The following is a 19,370-nucleotide window of genomic DNA, read 5'->3' as shown; positions in this document are numbered from 1 at the left end:
TCCAGGCCAACACAAAGGGACTCTGGCTGAACAAGTTTGCAGATGACTGCAAGCTGGGAGCCATTATTAACTCCCCAAGTGATGCAGACATCCTACAGAAAGGCCTCACTGAGACCAATGACTGGTGTCGAAACCATGGCCTTAAGCTTAATGCCAAAAAATGTGTTGTCATCCCCTTTGGTAAAAACTCAGTTCCCACTAATTACCACATCGATGGGAGCTCACTGAACACTGAAGGCATTATAAGAGATCTGGTGATGCAGGTTGACAGCAACCTCTCCTTTAACCACCACAGTACCACTGTGGTCAAAAAGTCTTTCTATGTGGCATATTTCATTACCAAGTGTTTTGCATCCAGGAAGAAATAGGTCATCATCTCTCTCTACTCTTCCCTCATTAGACCAATCATTAAGTATAATGCCCCATTTGGTATGTATCTCACTAGACACCTGCAACAGCTGGAGAGGCCATAGAAGTACCTCACAAAGAGGATCCTAGGCATTAAACACATGTCCTACATGGATAGACTCAAACTCCAGTTATTCTCTGTCTCATATCACCTACTTAGAGGCGATCTTTGCCTGACTTACAAAGCCATGTCTGACCCAGCTCTGTTAGAAATGCTACATCTAAAGAGATCCCAATCCCTCCACACTACATGCTCCAGAGACCTCAACCTCATTACCACAATCGACAGAACTTGCTAGAGGGACAGGTTCCTCACCCAGAGACTGCCCATGCTATGGAATAGACTTCCCATACATCTTGCTGTCCCTCTTCAAGAGAAATCTTGATGAGTGGATAGGTAATAGAAAGTTCATCCTGGGGATCACTCCAGTGGCTCCACTTGATAGAGGCACTGGGAATTAATGTTGGGCAGCATGATGCCAGGGCACTTCTATGGGCTAGGCTTGTAAAGGCTCCAGGGCCATTAGCCTAGTACACACCTATGAACACAGTGTAAACTCTAGCTTGGCTAAGTTTTACTTGTAGTTTATACTAATTGGTTTGTCTGTGTGATAAAGAGAGAAAGGCATCTGGTGAGATAGAGTCAAGCTTGTTAGTCTAGCTGTGGGGGTACATACATGGAATTTTTTTTATAGCAGAGTATCTGTTGTTGCCCCACGGTATATGTATGCATTGCTGCTAATTATTTACACCCGTGTTCACAGATGACAGTGTTTAACAAAAAAGTCTTAACTTTTACAAGTAATGTCAGTGTATAAAAGGACTTTAGTGTTCTTCTGCCAGCTTCTGGTAGTCTGGGTCATCCTAAGCATGTACTGTGCATTCTCTAGGGCAGCACAGTACATTGTTGTCTCGGACTATTTTTTGTATTATTGAACGATGGCAATAATGCACAACTGGGTGTGGATAATGTAGGATTTACCCACTGTTGGCTTTGTTTAATCACTCAGGCTTTCTCTCATTATCAAACCATCTTGCTTTACCCACACCCATCTCTGGATTATTACTAAATTATATATTTAAACTCACCTGGCAACTGATACCTGCAATAAAAAATGTGTTTAATGAAAGTAAGGTGAACAGCAATATCTAATTATCATTAGAAATATAGAGTTTATTGTTTAATTGCATTATATATTTAAGGAAGTGATGTGATGCTAATTCCATTAGTTCTGAAGAAGTCCATATTAAATGTGGTTGAGGGCAAAAAGGAACTAAAAATGCTCAATGTTTTAAACTGTGTTTCTAAATAAAGGCATGCATCATATATGGCAGCTCATCTTGTGGCCCGCTCTTCATTGAATGCATAAGGGTTTCCCTTCCATGAAAGAATTGTTACTTTCCTTCACTGTATGCAAAAAGCCAGTATGCCACTCCATCAGACAGATCAACTTTGAAATAACTTCAAACACACAGACCCTTTATTCTCTCTTCCAGAAATGGAATCCTTAAAATATATATTTTTTACACTCTTTGCACGTGCTGCCCGTTGACCATACCCCCCCTCCTGGACAGTTGGCCCATTCATTTCCTATCACTTGCGTAAGGATCAATGGAAGGATCCAGCATTCAGAAAATGATTAGGGTTGGTTTGACAGTTTACTTTTTAGCCCTATGGTGACCACAGATGCTCAGCTTCTGGACCTGGAGGACATTATGCAATGGGTTGCCCACACTGGCTATCTTTCACTTCTACAAGGGATGTTGCCAGCAAGCAGACTCACACACTCCCAGGAAGCAGACCATCCACCTCTTCTAAATCACAGGAAATAGTTTCTTCAATCTCCCACAGCGAATTTGCACTTCACTATGTAGTATCTGGATGACCACTTCCCTTCCCTCCAAAGACAGGCAAGCAGCCCATGCTCCATCACACCTCTCCCTCTTTGTTTGGCTCCTCTACTGCTGGGTTCATTAAATGAAACTGTCACCTGGGTGACACTTAGGGCTCTATCACCCTGTTCCATGAAACCAGGATTAAAACATGCAGGATAAACTGACTTGTATAATAGATGAAATGGCAGTCACAGCAGACCTTCTATTTGTCATACAACAGACAGCAAATACAATGGCAGTCACAACAGCTTTATTGTATGTTATAGAGATGTCTGCTCCCTCCCTACATGATTCAAATCTTGTAGCATGCTTGCCTTTTTGATGCTGTTCTCCGGACTGGGACTATAAGAAATACTTCTAAATAGATTGTGACTAATATATTACCATCGACACATCAAATGTGTTTTGAAGTGCAGGCATCTTAGTCTATATAATTTTTATTGAAAGTTATTGTGTCAGATTTAAATATATATTAGAATATGGTACATATTTATGCCTCATGAGTGAGATAAAATATATGCAATCAGGTATAGATTGCATATATATATATATATATATATATATATATATATATATATATATGGTATGCTAGGTTATGTATTCATATCTGAGTGCATGATTAGCACTCTATATTTAGCAGATATGATGAATGAAGTATATACTTTGCAAATTATAAGATCGTTGCTTGCATATATAGCAAGTGGATGCACTGTTCTGTCCAGCTTTGCGTTGGAGAGGAGAAAGCACAAATCATTTGTTAAAAATGAATTAACTTATTTTCTGTTACTGTGCATCCCTGTGCATTTATTTGAATTTATCCTTTCCCCTTAAAACATGCTGTGGAAGAAGAGAAAATAAAAGCATACAATTTGTTTCTCCAAGGAATAACCATACATCTCAGAAAACAGAATGCCCGAGGTATCAAACAGATACACGTCAGCGGCTGAATACGTCAGAAGTTTAGTAAGTAATTATTAATTCCCCTGGAGTTGCTCTATACATTAATAATTATTTCTTTGAATCTGTTCTATGTGTAAAGAAAAAAAATGAGTACTTGTGTGGATGCGTTTGATTTAGGGAAAAAAAAAAACATTACAATTATATATTTGTCTTTCTGAAGGATCAAGAATTTGAATATTTGGTACAAAAATTCACTCAAAATTAAAAGCCACATATCACATGCCTTTTGTTAGACATAACACTCCAGACCAGAAAATAAAAATAATAAAATAACTAGGACTCACATTTCTGCATTTTTTTCAATGTTACTTCTGCTTGCATTTAGGGTGGTTACAGGGTAGTTTTAGTTTTCAATGGTGCATACGACAATGCTTGCCATATCTTCACTACAGACTTATTTATCCAACTAATTGCAACTTCTTTCTGAAAATAAAATAGCTGACAAAGTAAGAGTAAGGTATAAGCTCTACAGCTTGTGTCAGTAATGACTATCCAGTAAAGGATATTACTTTGAACTAGGATCAAACATTGCATGGGGCTTTGCTCCATTGCAGACTTTCAGTTATGCAAGATATTGATATTTTATCCTACACAACAGTTTTGAAAGGGTATATGCTTTTAATGTATGCATAGAGTTGCATGAGCACCTCATTGGAGTGTCATTCTCCATGTACGTGCCTTAGGTAGAAAAGCAATCACAGCAAGTACATCACATGTGAAGGAAAGTGCTGTCTCTTTCTTCAATATATGGTGCAATAGGGCCAGTGTTAGTGGTGGCTTCACATTGGCAATGTTGTAGTGGCAAACAAATATATCTCTCTTTTTAACATCTTTATTACATCATTATATTTAAGATATGACATGAGTACAGATACGTTAATAGAAAATAAAAAAAAAAACATAGCAACATTCCAGTAGTTATATTCATGTATTATGTATGATTTTCTATTAACAATTTTCATTTACTCAAACATTACATAAATTGCTCAATTCATACATTCTCTTATACCTCACTTCTCCTAAACATTATTCTGCATGTATAGTTCCCTCAAATTTCATTTATTTCTAAGTAATTTGGTCCTTCCATTTTCTAAAGTCAAAGTCAAAGTAAACTTTTTTGTCATTCAGAAATCACAACAAGTGCAAAAACTGAATGAAATTCTGTGTGCAGACAACATATAGACTATTTTCACAGACATCTACACATGTAGCACCTGGCTATTACATCACGGACATGCAGGTAGACAGACTAATATTGCACATAATTAGAAACACATTTTAACACTTTTTGAACTGAACACTTACCTGCATGAGACTTTAGTATTGCACAGGTACTTGGTTAAGACATTGCATTGATCCTTGCACAGAAAGAGACATTGAGTATTGCACTGTGATCATTAGAGTATTGCACTATGGACCTTAGAGTATTGCACTATGGTTAATTTATGAATTTGCATGTATTGCACTGAAAGAAGAGATATTTTACTGCATTGCTACTGCCCTAGATGGCCTATATATTACAGTCATGGTGAATATTACACTAAGTATTAGGTGAGACTGGTAATCAGGTTCTTGCACAAACTGAGACAGTTTCTACTGACCCACTTGGACATCATGGAGTGCAGTGGTTATTAGAGTTCAGCAGCCTGATGACATTAGGGAGGAAGCCTAAAGATCCTACCTCCAGTTCTTCCAATATGCCAGTTACCATTAGTTTAGGCTTTGATTTACATTTTCTAGTATCTAGTTTTCTTTAGCCAATAACATTAGACTTAAAGCCTTATTACGTCTGCATAACTCACATCTTGCATCCAAGTTCAAAAGAATCATAATAAAATGTAATCGGCATGTTGAAACTTCGGAATGATTTGTTTTTGATATGTTGAAGCTCCTCTGACTAGATTCACTTATTTATCCAAACTCATGCTAAATATCTAATGAAAATGTAAATTCATATAAAAACAAATTCTCTATAAAATCATTGTTAGACATAGTTAAATGTTAGATGTTTTATGTGTTACGCTATATGGTTCTTGTTTAGAAGTAGTTGTAGACTGTAGTTAGGACTTATAAATCTTTTATCTCTATATTGTGATATTGTGTTTGTTTTTTATCAATCTATGATGTTGTATACAAATTTCAAATAAAGAATTACTTGAAAAAATTATTTCCTTCGTTACGACCAACTGATGCCTCAACATTTCTGACAAAGTACTGTATAGAGAATATTTAAAATCTGCTAACTCATTGCATTCCCCAAAAACACATTCCCACCTACCTCCTTCTTTTCCATCCACCTGAGAAAGAATTCACTAAAGGCTGTTTGAGGTACAGAAATACCTATTCAAACCCTTTCATGAAAAAATCTTAAGCATTCAGAATGTTGTTGCATGCTTGGGAGTCATGAAGATGTCCTTTGCCTGTTCCTTTGTAAATTGCTTTTCCATTCTGTCTTCCTCTAATCAGTTCTTGTAGTTACCATGCAATATTTTATATTCTTCACTAATTGTCCTAAGTTTAGCAGCCATTTTCAGTGTAGACCCAATTAAAACTGTGCCATGGTTCACCTATAAAACATCCCCCTGCCCCTTTCTTTTTGCCTGTCATCAATCCCGTGGTTAGAAGACAGCCTCTGACTTGCAGTACAAACTTCTTAGATTCGCCCAACTCTTTTACTTTTCTCTTCAAGTTATTTGACCCCAGTACTTCAGTTCCTTTGTTAATATCCTCCAGTAAACTCCAATTTCCTCTTGCCTATTTGATATATCCCTACTTGCAGTCATCTCTGTAAAATCTGCTGGGTTCATCTTAGAGTACTTTCTGCTATTATATACAATTTCAATTAATTTGTTTGTGTTGCATTGAGCAATATCTAGCTGGAAGTTGTGACTCTGTTTTTCAGTTAAGGCTTGTTAAAAACCCTGCATAGCCAGTGATAAGTGGGGGTAGTTCACTTCATTGTTATTCAGTTTCTGTCTTATATAAGTGGTACAGTGAATTATTTTCTGCTTAAACTGTGAGCTTTGGCCAGCTAAGACCTGCATGCAATCAACTGAACGTATAAGTGAAGTTAAGTAAATCTTTATCTGCACTTTTTTCAAATAATACAAGATTTAAATTAATTTGTTTGTGTTGCATTGAGCAATATCTAGCTGGAAGTTGTGACTCTGTTTTTTCAGTAGGTCCCCAAACACTCTCCCTGTTTTTGTTTTGGTGTTAATCTTGATGGCTTTGAAACTGCCCACCCCTCTTGTAAATTTGCACTTGGATACTCCTCCTGGGCCCATCTCATTTGCTCACTCAAAAAAAAAAATCTTCTTTTTATCTGCTTTTACTGTATTTGTGTTTCTTCCTACTTTATTTTGCTTTTGTGTCATCTTAAAAGTACTCAATTGTATTTATTACTGCTTGGTGTAACTCATTCTAAGCCTTTTAGCTTAAGCACTTGGGCTTCAGACCAGTTGTTTTACATTAAGAAGGTTTGTGGCCTGCACTGTGGTGGCAGGACAGGTATCTTACATCCTTCTAAGTTGGGAACTGCTGATTGAGGGCTCAGTGTCTGTTATTCTAAAAGTGTATTAGTTCTGGTTTAAGCACTTGGGCTTCAGGCCAGTTACTTTACATTAAGAGGGTTCGTGGTCTGCACTCTTGTGGGAGGAGAGGCTGGACTCTGCCCTTCTGAGCTGGGCATTTCTGGTTAAAGGCTTATATTGCCTGCATATTTGAACTGCTTCTTACTGAAATTGGTACACCTTGTTTGCTGTAGCATAGACTAGATCCAGGCCTGCTGAATCTAGCTTTGTTTGTATAACTTGATCACTAATCCAGGCATTCTTTAAAGTATTCAATTGTATTTATTACTGCTTGGTAGTAACTTGATTAAAGTGTAGCTATCATTCTAAGTCTTTTGGATTAAGCACTTGGGCTTCAGACCAGTTGTTTTACATTAGGAAGGTTTGTGGCCTGCACTGTGGTGGCAGGACAGGTAGCTTACATCCTTCTAAGTTGGGAACTGCTGATTGAGGGCTCAGTGTCTGTTATTCTAAAAGTGTATTAGTTCTGGCTTAAGCACTTGGGCTTCAGGCCAGTTATTTTACATTAAGAAGGTTTGTGGTCTGCACTCTTGTTGGAGGAGAGGCTGGACTCTGCCCTTCTGAGCTGGGAATTTTTGGTTAAAGGCTTATAGTGCCTGCATATTTTAACTGTTTCTTACTGAAATTGGTACACCTTGTTTGCTGTAGCATAAACTAGATCCATGCCTGCTGAATCTAGCTTTGTTTGTATGCTTGTTGTTTGTTTGCTTGTTATTTCCCTGAAACTCTAATTCCACATAAAACACAGCTTTTCAGCACTTCTGTGGATCCCTAGTGATATATGCATTGCTTACTGTACTTATTTCTTTGTTTCACTTGAAAAAAGTTACTGTTTGTCGTTTTTGCATTTAAGTTACCTGTAACACAGTTGCAGCTAGCCTCCTCTGTGTATTTAAAGTAATTTAAGCTCTGCATTTCTGTTTCTAAAAAAAAAAACACAAAAAAATGCCTTGTTTTCCCGCCTTTCTGAACTAGTCTAGTCCAGTTTTCAGGCTTTGCTGAATCCAGGACTGTGGTAAAGGTTCCTGTGTTGCCTATATCATACTTGGATAATTAGGTGGCTTCCTTGTTCACTGTGAGAGAGGGAACTCTGAGCAGCCTATCTGTCCCTGTAGGAGTGGTCCCAGCCCAGCAACTTGTAGCTCATTGGCCATTTTGGGCTAACTTCTATCCTTTTTGATCTCTCTGGTATAAAAACCGCTTAGCGCGGTTTTGCACGGGTTTGCGCACCACTCAGCACTGTTTAGCTGCAGTTAAACTATTCCAGGCTCCATGAAGTCTGCACTTCAGTTTTTCCATTGAAACTTGAAACACTTCAACCCAGCACTAGAAATAAGGCAATTTAAGACCGGCACTTACTAAAACTCACTAAAACTAGCAGTAGCTTACAGCTTGCACTTCAGCCCTATACTCAGGAAATATAAGGCTCTTTACTCATCCAGTTAGCAATACAGTCCCAACCATCTATTCAGGCATGTTCAAAGGACAGCTTCAGGTGTGCTCTCTGGTCCAGCTGGTGAATCTGGGCATCCTGAGGCAATGTTACAATTGCCTCATGTACACAGACAACCCCCTCCTCCTCCTCCCAACCAACACAAACATATGTGAGAGATGCAGCTACACAGCCAAACTAGATGCTAAGCTCTCTCAACCCATGACTGGATCAACCAGTCACAAGGAGAAGGGCAACACTAGCACCACATTACCAGACTCACATAGACCAGCCATAGCTGCACCAGAAAACAACTCTCAGAAACACACAAAAACATACTCGGAGACTCTAAATAATAACCTGCCTAAACAACAAAGACCTCCTAAGCATACACCCAAGCAACCCCCACCCCACAACAGAAACCAGGTAACACATACATCACAACGTCAGTGTGCCAAGCAAAAACAGCCCCTAAGGCTAAATAACACACCTAACACACTAGTAATCAGTGATTCTATCATCAGGCACACAGACGTCCCACTCACTAGACTGAACAAGGAGAAGGTTACCGTAAGCTGCCTGTCGGGTGCCAGAATCCACCACATAACACATGCACTCAGGTCACTCCACAACAAGTACAAATATGACTCTGTCATTGCACATGTTGATGTAAATGACCTGAGAAGTACCTCCCTGGACTACATGAAAAGAGACATGGAGGAGCTCTTTGACCATGTAGCCCAGGCTGGTATGACTCTGACTCTGAGTAGCATCCTGCCCTCACCCAAAATGATGCCAGCATACGAAGAAAAAATGATCAGTTTCAACAATTGGTTAAACTACTGGTGTCATTCAAAAGGGATCCAATACTTGTCAGCCTGGGACGACATGCTTGACAAGCCACGTTGCTTCACCAGAGACGACTTGCACCTGTCACCCCTGGGCTTTCAAATACTGGCCAAGACTCTTGCCGCCCCAATACTGCCTTTTTTAGGCAAGGCTCAAAAGACAAACCCACTTCCATAAACAACAATAATAAACAAAAACTGAGGGTAATGCTGCTCAACGCCAGAAGTCTAAACCTCAAAATGCATGTACTCAAGGCTCTCCTTAGTATGGAAGAAATAGACGTATGTGCAGTGACAGAAACCTGGTTCAAGGCTCCAGAGAGCACCCCAGCACTACCAGGCTATAACTCCTACCATACCTTTAGGTCCCAAAACCAGGACCGGAACACAAAAGCAGGGGGTGTGTCCATATTCATCAAGAACACCCACACCTCCAGGTTAGTAGTACAGCACGTGGAATCTGAGACCATCCAAGTGCAATTGACAGCGGGTAAATTGACTGTTCAATTTATAGCTTGCTACAGATCTCCCACCTTGTGTCAGGACTCTCATGCAGCATTCCTGAGAACATTAGAAAGTATGAAGATTCTACCCAACACCATGCTACTGGGTGACTTCAACTATCCAAACATTGACTGGGAAACCTACTCAAGCTCAAACGCCCTAGCCCAATACTTCCTTGAGTTTATAAACTCAAACACCCTTGAACAGCTGGTCACCACTCCCACAAGAGGTGACAACATACTGGACTTGGTCATCACCAACATGGGGAACCTATGTTCCACACCTGAGGTAAACTCGTCATTGGTAAGATCAGATCACAAACTCATCACACTGGACATCCACATCCCGACCCCTCCCCAGTCAAGGAAATCAAGGTAAAAAACTTCTCTAAAGCCAACTTCACACTCCTCAAGACTGAGGTGGGAAGTTTCAAAGCTCCCAATCAAATGGAAAATGATGACCTAACGGCAGAATCCTTTACAAGTGCATTCTATGAACACCTTCAAGAATGCATGTACCGAGCGATCCCAAGTAAAACCAAGACCAACTCCTCAAAAAAGAGGAAGCCAGTCTGGTGGACCCCCAGCCATAAATAAACTTTACAACAGAAGGAGAAAACTCCTGCAAGATAGAACAAAATCCCAAAATAAGAAGGCATCTCTGATTAACATCAATAAAAAACTGCGCTCCCTCATTAAATCATCCAAGGCCAACTTTGAAAGAAAAATAGCCAATGACTCCAAGAATAACCACAAGGCCTTCTTTAACTATGTCAAGAGTCTAGTGGCAAACTCTCAGATATGCTCCGAGCTAGTGCATAATGGCCATAAATACACTGAACCAACCGACATTGCCAACATCCTGGCTGACAAGTTCAGTGCAAACTTCACCCCCCTCCACCAAAGGGGCTAGCACCCATCCCAGAAGAATGTGGTGGTCCAGATATCTCAGACACACAAGTAAAGACAACCCCTGCAAAGGCCAAAAACACAGCATCAATGAGACCAGATGCTATCCCAGGTTGTGTCTTAAACGAACTTCAAAATGAACTAACCCCCCATCTCAAATCACTATTCAAACTCAGCCTCTCTACAGGCCATGTACCCAAAGAATGGCGTACAGCAACAGTCACTCCACAAAGGTGGTGCCACAACTGACCCTGGGAACTATTGCCCTATAAGCTTGACTACCTTGGTCTGCAAAGCTATGGAACGCATTATCATGGAGCTCATTAACAGGGACATTGGGAACCTCCAGACACCAGACCCCACCCAGTTCGGCTTTGTTAAAGGCAGATCTTGCCTCCTGAACTTGGTCAACTTCTTCGAAACAGTCACCAAGGCAATAGATGAAGGGAAGGTGGTCCACACAGCATATCTGGACCTCGCTAAGGCATTCGACACCATCCCACACTCAGGAATCATAGACAAACTCACCAGCTTAAATATCAACCCCCATGTCACGAGATGGGTCGCCAATTGGCTCTCAGACAGAACCCACACGGTAAGAGTGGCAGGTGCCATGTCTGACTCTAAACCAGTCACAAGCAGAGTCTCACAGGGCTCAGTCCTGGGACCCCTCCTGTTTGGTATATATTTCTCCAAAGTACAGGCAAAGGCGGAAAGACTGTGGCTAACCAAGTTCGCAGATGACTGTAAATTGGGTGCAATAATTGACTCTCCAGCTGACACAGACATCCTGCAAAAGGGTCTTACAGAGAAAAACACCTGGTGTCAAAGTCACGGCCTCAAGCTAAATGCCAAAAAATGCATAGTAATCCCATTTGGGAAAAACAAAGTACCTACAAACTACCACATAGATGGGAATCCACTAAGTACAGAAGAAGTAATTAGGGACCTGGGTACCCAAGTAGATAGCATGCTCTCCTTTGATAACCACATAGCCAAAATTGTCAGGAAATCCTTGTATGTGGCACACCTGATCACAAAAGGTTTCTCATCCAGATCCAAGGAGATGATTGTGCCCCTTTACTCCTCACTCATTAGGCCCGTAATAGAGTACAATGCCCTATTTGGGATGTACTTCACTAGACACCTGCAACAACTAGAAAGACCACAGAAGTACCTCACTAAGAGGATTAAGGGCCTTAAACAATTACCCTATGAAGCACGACTAACAAAGCTCCAGCTCTTCTCAGTCACTTACCGTCTGCTCAGAGGTGACCTATGCCTGACCTATAGGGCCATGTCAAACCCTGAACTAATGGACATGCTTCACCTAAAAAAAATGAGATCCCTCATAACCACTCGTTCTAGCGACTTGAACCTATGTACAACAATAAACAAGACATGCTGGAAGGATAGATTCCTGTCCCAGTGACTCCCCTCACTCTGGAATAGAATCCCAATCCATATTCGACAGAGCTCCTCTCTGACCCTCTTCAAGAGAAATCTTGATATGTGGATGGGTAATCATAAGTTCTACCCTGGGATCACTTCAGGAGACCTGTTGACAGAGGTCCAGGTTACTAATCTAATGGGGAGGCGAAAGCCATCACTCTGTGGCTAGGCTTATAAATGTCCATGGGCAGATAGCCTAGTACTTACCTATGAACCTATGAACCTATAATATTCTGCATGGCTGTCGCTATTCTCCTTAAGGTTTTGCATCCAATATCCTACTCTATCCTTATTTCTCAAACTGCCCACCTCGTTTCATCATTATCCTTTTCTGCTCTGATTTATAATATTCTACTTGCGTTATTTATGTATATCATCCTAAACTGCACAGTTCCAAATTATCTTTTCACATCAGGCAATCTTAACCACCTTGTTCAACAGGGAGAATCAGCTTATCCCATTTAACTCTTATGGTCTTCCTCTTCCTAAATAAATTACTTCAACTTTTATTAATGATTGTCCTTAACTTCTGGTCGGATTATTTAAAAGTATATGTCTGTTTGATTCACTGAGGCATGTTAGTGGAGGATCATACCTCTTAACTGTACAGATTTTCGCAGAAGGTCCAAATTTTTGTCTCATGTTTTAGTCTGTTCCTCATAAAATCTGTGTTTTTCTGACAAATTACTGGGATGATATGAGGACTGAAGTTATTAAATAATGACATACATTTCAGTCTCAGATTTCAAATCCTTCAGAAAATGTATGTTAAAACAAATTGTTACTCTAGCAACAGAAGGTCCAAATTTTTGTCTCATGTTTTAGTCTGTTCCTCATAAAATCTGTGTTTTTCTGACAAATTACTGGGATGATATGAGGACTGAAGTTATTAAATAATGACATACATTTCAGTCTCAGATTTCAAATCCTTCAGAAAATGTATGTTAAAACAAATTGTTACTCTAGCAATTTTCTAAGCTTATAAGAGTAATATTTAAAATGTGTCCTTTTTCTTGCACTGAGAGGTTGAGAGGTATAGTGGAGGTAAATGTTCCCCTCACATTCCTAGAACTGGCAAAGTCTAGTCTACTGTAGAAACGAATAAACTTATCCTGTGTTTCATTGAAGCAGGATAATGAGTTGCTTAATTTTATTCTTGAGACATCTTTGTGTGTATCAGTATAAATGTATGACTGTTCCTTAGGAGATCTAGCTATGATTAGCAGTCCCTGGTGTTGAAGGAGATAGCCAAGGGAAGGAAGTAATTTGTGTACTTGTCTTACCCATTCTATGGGACACCTGTGTGGCACATAGCCATGGAGAGAAGTAATGTCAATGTTGTATACGGAAAGATATGTCCAGCACCAGCACTCTAGACATTGTGTCAGCATTATTCCTAATAAATGGATAAGAAATTAAAAACCTTTCATTGTACCAGCCAAGATAATGATGCTCTGATAGCTGTCTTTGCTCTCATTATAGCTAACAGATTGAAGCATTGAAAGGGTTGATCAACAACCATGGGGTAATGGGCAACAATGTGCAAGAGTGGGATAACAAGACATTAAAGGACTAACTGAACAAAATGCTGTGCCACCCACCATCTGGACTGTGAGTTTGTATAATGGTTGAACAGTTCTGTGTGGAGAACTGCAATTAATCCATTATTTGGTAACACATTGAATAGAACTAATGTAGCAGGAATGCTTTCACACTACATCGTCATCATATTTATTCTCTAGTTGTGCATATCAAATGCATTCAGGTGAATTTTTGAAGACAATCGTGAAAGCTAAACAATGTTCATGACTGGATGGGTCTGGTCTGCATGCATGCACAATGTTAGTAAAAAAAAAAAAAAACAGAAGAAGGATTTTCATGGTGACAGAAAGGCACTCATGAACTTACAAACATCAGTTAATGTTTGTGTTATGCTGCCTTTTAGAAAATGCACCCATGACATTTAAATGCATAGCTAAGTTTAATGTGGAAAGTAATAGCTGGCCTTGTAAAATATCAATAAATTAAAGCTATATGTCATAAATTTCTTTCCATAATTCAGAATGTGATTGCTTATGGTATACCTCATTATAACTTGATGGAATAAACACAGGATGCATCAACATACACAAATAAGGAGAAATCTTACTTTTTGGTTATTAGTCATTTGGAAAACAGTAGAATTTCCACTGCCAGAGTATCACAAACATTGAAGGGACGTATTATTTAAGGAGATGTATAGTATAATGAAGTACAGGAAAACACATTATAATCAAATTAACATGAAAGTAGTGTCAACAGGTCAGGACATAGAGATGTAAAGAAATTCAACAAATGCTTCATTCACAAGGACCCAAGAGAGGATATTTCTTTAGGATTGTTGTAGAAAATGTCCTCAGGTTAATGACATCTAGCATTGAAGAATTCAGCTGAAGACCATAATGCAGTGCTAACCTGTCATCTACCAGTTTTACTTCCTAGATGTGAAATAGAAAGTCGGGTGTTAACAACCCAGAATCAAATTAATTTCACAAAGAATCTTGATGATAAGCAATCATAATATGTTTGCCTATAATGGTGAACCTGTTTTATTATCGTTCATTCATTCATTCATTCATTCACTCGCTGTTTACCCACTTCAGACATTGCAGGGTCACAGGGGACCTGGTACCTATTGGCCCCTGCTTCTGCCTCCCACCAGATCATATTATCTTATTGTGAGACGTCTGCTATTTTTGTATCTCACTGACAAATACTTATGCAACACTGTTGCACAGCTAATGTGTTAGCTGGGTATAAAAAACACTCTAATGAGATCAACAATCCCAAGCTGTAGCACTACTATTGTCCATTTTTAATTCAAGCATACCTTCCATTGTACAAGAAAAAAAATCAGATCATTGCTCATTCATTCATGCATGTATGAATTAATTAATTAATCAATCAATCAATGCATTAATTCATTCATTCTAGGATTATACTCTTAATCCAATGCAGAAACATGGGAGAACCTTATCCTATTGCAATACTCAGTGGGCACAGGGTACAAAAGCTCATCCTGAATGGGGCATGACCCCATTTCAAGATGCACACATTCACTCTCACACTATGTGCACAGCTAGGGGTAACTGTGGTGGATTTGCCAATTAATTATTTTTTTTTTTGTTAACTGCAACTTTTTTTTCACCCAGATTATACCTGCAAATAATTCATTTTGATCAGTATACTACACAAATAAACACATATAAAAAAATAACTAAATAAAATAAAAATAACTGACAGCACACGTTTGGATAGTGGAAAGAAGTGAAAACACTGAGCAAAAACAATTAAGGACAAAGGCAGAATGCTTTTATTCTGCACAGGAGGTACCTCAGGTGATAATACACAGTGCAAAAGGTACTTCAGGTGAAAACCAAACTAAGGAACCACGTTTTTTGAGGTAGTGACACAAACTTCCACTTCACCACCCATGATATCATCAGTGTACAGCAAAAAAAGGAAAAAAAGTCCTAAATTTTAGGAAACTGTTTCTTAAAAAGCAGGCTTTATGTTTACAGTAGATCTGCTATGATTTTGATAATCGTCTTAGCACTAATTACCCCCCCCACTCAACTTAAATCATCCCTCATTCATCTTATTCCTGCTGAAAGAGAATTCTCTCGCCATTAAAACTACTATGCATACCTTAGTCTTTGTGCTTGATTTGATTCAGTAACCCCATCACTTCTTTTTGGGAACCCACTGACTTTTAATCATGTTGTAGCCTCCTGATTGAGTAAATCCTGTGGCAGGGGTTGGGGGGATACAAATTTGGCTACACCAGCAGGAGCAGTTTTCCCATGTAGCACTAACATGCTGCAAAGTTATTTTAACAACTACCAAGGCAAACAAAGACCTCAATTCCCATCAAGATTATAAAACAAAAATAGATCATCAACTAGTCACTGCAAGTGGATTTATCATGGCAAATTGCAATTTTCTCTTCTTTACTACCAGGTAGAGGAGAGTGACCTGTTTGCCACTATAAGGCATTATGGCAGAGGATAGTGACTTGTGTGGCCTACCAGATCCATATGGGCACTATGTTATGACTAAAGCAGAGAAACACAACTCTATAGCTGATTAAGATTTTGGAAGATATGACCAATACAGGAAAGGAAAACATTGCTTTTCAGCCAAAAATTGAAAATGGGTATGGCACTACATCCTGCCTAGAAGCACCTCTTAATATTGAAGCCACTTTCACAAAGGAATGTACCCCTCAGATATGTCAGCATGACAAGGAAAGGTGATAAATGCAGAAGAAACTGAATGAAATGAAATACTGACAACACTGGAATAAGCTTTCTATGGTAGAACAAATGGAAAGTCACACAATACTGCTACATCTAAAGGACATAAAACTTAGGACCACATCAAATGTGCTGCCATGTTGCATCTGTACCAATGAAAGTGTGTGTTTTTACTGCAGAGAGGAGTACTTAACTTAGAAAAGATTTCTAACTTTTCTTCGCATTATCATTGATTTTGTCTAAGACTTCACAGGGTATAGGCATATAATTGGAAGCTATTCCTTTCCCTCAGTATCCTTCAATGATGGTTGCCTATTATAACCATTGTTAAGTGTAGTGTATTTGGTAAATAGTACTGATTGCTATTATGCATTTTAAAGCTATAACTATTGTTAAGTGTAGTGTATTTGGTGAATACCACTAATTATTATTGTACATTTTAGAGCTATTATAACCATTGTTAAGTGCAGTGTATTTGGTGAGTAGTACCGATTGCTATTGTACATGTTAGGGATAGTATAATCATTAAGTGTAGTGTATTTGAGAAATAGTACTGGTTGTTGATGTGCATTTTAGTGATATTATAACCATTGCTAAGTGTAGTATATTTGGTAAATAGTACTAATTGTTATTGTGCATTTTAGAAATATTATTAGTGCATTTGGTAAATAGTACTAATTGTTATTATGCATTTTAGGGATATTGTTAGTGCATTCGGTGGATAAGTGTAGTGTATTTGGTGGATAGTACTGATTGTTATTGTGCATTTTAGGGATATTATAACCATTGTTAAATGCAATGTATTTGGAGAGTAATACTGATTGGTATTGTGCATGTTGTGATAGTATAGCAATTGTTAAGTGCAGTGTATTTGGTGAGTAGTACTGATTGTTACTGTGCATTTTAGGGACTCGTATAATCATAAAGTATAGTGTATTTGGTGAATAGTACTAGTTGTTGTGCATTATAGGCATATTATAACCATTGTTAATTACAATGTAGTTGGTGAATAGTACTGATTGTTATTGTGCATTTTAGGTATATTATAACCATTGGTAAGTGCAGTGTATTTGGTGAATAGTACTGATTGTTATTGTGCATTTTAGGGATATTATAACCATTGTTAAGTGCAGTATATTTGGTGAATAGCACTGATTCTTATTGTGCATTTTTGGAGATATGAATCCCAGGCAAAATACACTGCAATCAAATACTGTTAAAATAAAGCAGAGGTAATCTGTCTTCAAGAATGTAGTATTGGTAGGATAAATGCACATATTTTAAAGAAGGTTTGGGATGGTGATAGCATCAGTAGCTTGATGCAAAATCTAAGGCAGGAGTTTGTCTTTAGGGCCATAGATTTCTCACATCTCTTCAGACAAAATTATGAGTGGGATAAATTCATTGTTTGATACTCATCAGTATTAGTGCATCTGGGATGTGTGTATGTATATGAACACATTCATAAAAATCTGTGTGTGTGTGTGTGTGTGTGTGTGTGTGTGTGTGTGTGCATGCATGTGTGTATGTATTTATATATATATATATATATATATATATGAACACTTTCATAAAAATCGATGTGTGTTTGTGTATGTGTGTGTGTGTCTGTGTTTGTGTGTGTATAAACACATTCATAAAAATCCATGTATGCATGTATGATCACATTTATAAATATCAGTATGTGTGTGTGTGTGTGGGGGGGGGTCACATTCATAAAAATCCATGTGTATGTGTATGTGTACGATCACATTCATAAAAATCCAGGTTTTTATGCAAAATGTAACCATCTCAAAAGCCTTACCTCTACTGATGCCTCGTTACCCATCACAAAAGACTTCTATGCAGTACTGAAGTATGTTACAGATAAAAGAGTACAAAGCAGGGTGAGGTGCATATGATGAGGGTGGGTCAACTTGTACAGAAGTTATCTGGTTGTTTTGTCATCCCACTGAAAAACTTTTTATAGCTGTATCTTTGGTGGTGCAGTGGTTAGCATTATTGCCTCACAGCAAGAGGTTCTCTGGTTCGATCCTTGGGTGGGGTGCCTTCTGTGCGGAGTCTGCATGTCCTCCCTGTGGTTGCGTGGGTTTCCTCCAGGTGCTCTGGTTTCCTCCCACATCCCAAAGACATGCTGCAGGTGGATTGGACACTCTAAATTGGCCCTAGGTGTGAGTGTGTGTGGGTGTGTGTGCCTTCTGTGGAAGGTTGGGTGCCGGGCTGGCAACTCGACACTGTAAAACTCCACTGCCAATCATGAGTGGACAGGTGATCTGCTGTGGCGACCCCTAACTGGGAAAAAGTCAAAAGAAGAAGAAGAAGAAGATCTTTGAAATAAAATAGCTCCAGCTGCTTATACTACTTCAAAATATTGTAAAGGTTGGTGGGGAATGTAGCCCATGCAGACATCCTTGTGGTACCTTTTACAGACCATGCAGCCAATTCTGCAGCTCACTACAAAATGTAAACACACCAAGGGCTGGTGCATGGGCCCTTATGTCCAACCTCTTTTTCTGCTGCATATTGAACTGTTTAATAGGATTTTTAACTTACTATTCCCACACTCTCAAAGTTGGTTTGCAAGACATTGAGACAACAGCTTTATTATCTGTAGAAGCTATTGCCTTAAAACAAATCTATTGCAGAATATTTACAATGCTAATGATTAAATCAGTGCTGAAGTGTTTGAAATTATTTGATATCAGCTTACATCATGGGTACCTGGGTGGAGCAAAGGAGCACTTTTATCAACAAGGAAGATAGTTATGTTAACATGTTTCTGTCTCTTGCCTTTTCTCTTTTATCTTTTACAGATACTTTGCTTTTGTCTCAAGTAATAAGCTAGTACAAAAATAAATAAATAAATAAATAAACAAACAAAAAAGATAATGTCATTAATTCAGAATGGAAAGAGATGAATAGTGGCAGGTAATGTAGCCATCAGTCATAGTCTAAGTGCAGGGGTATGTATTCCTGACAAAGGTTTGTATGGCAAAGCTTTCTTGTGTCAGTTACTGAATTTGTTTAACGTCTTCCATCTAGTTTCAGAATCCTGTGTATACAATTCCAATATG

This window comes from Protopterus annectens, chromosome 5.part0, assembly GCF_019279795.1.
Source record: "Protopterus annectens isolate FY-2018-M chromosome 5.part0, PAN1.0, whole genome shotgun sequence".
NCBI classification, from domain to species: Eukaryota; Metazoa; Chordata; order Ceratodontiformes; family Protopteridae; genus Protopterus; species Protopterus annectens.
Note: the sequence above shows the minus strand (reverse complement) of the source record.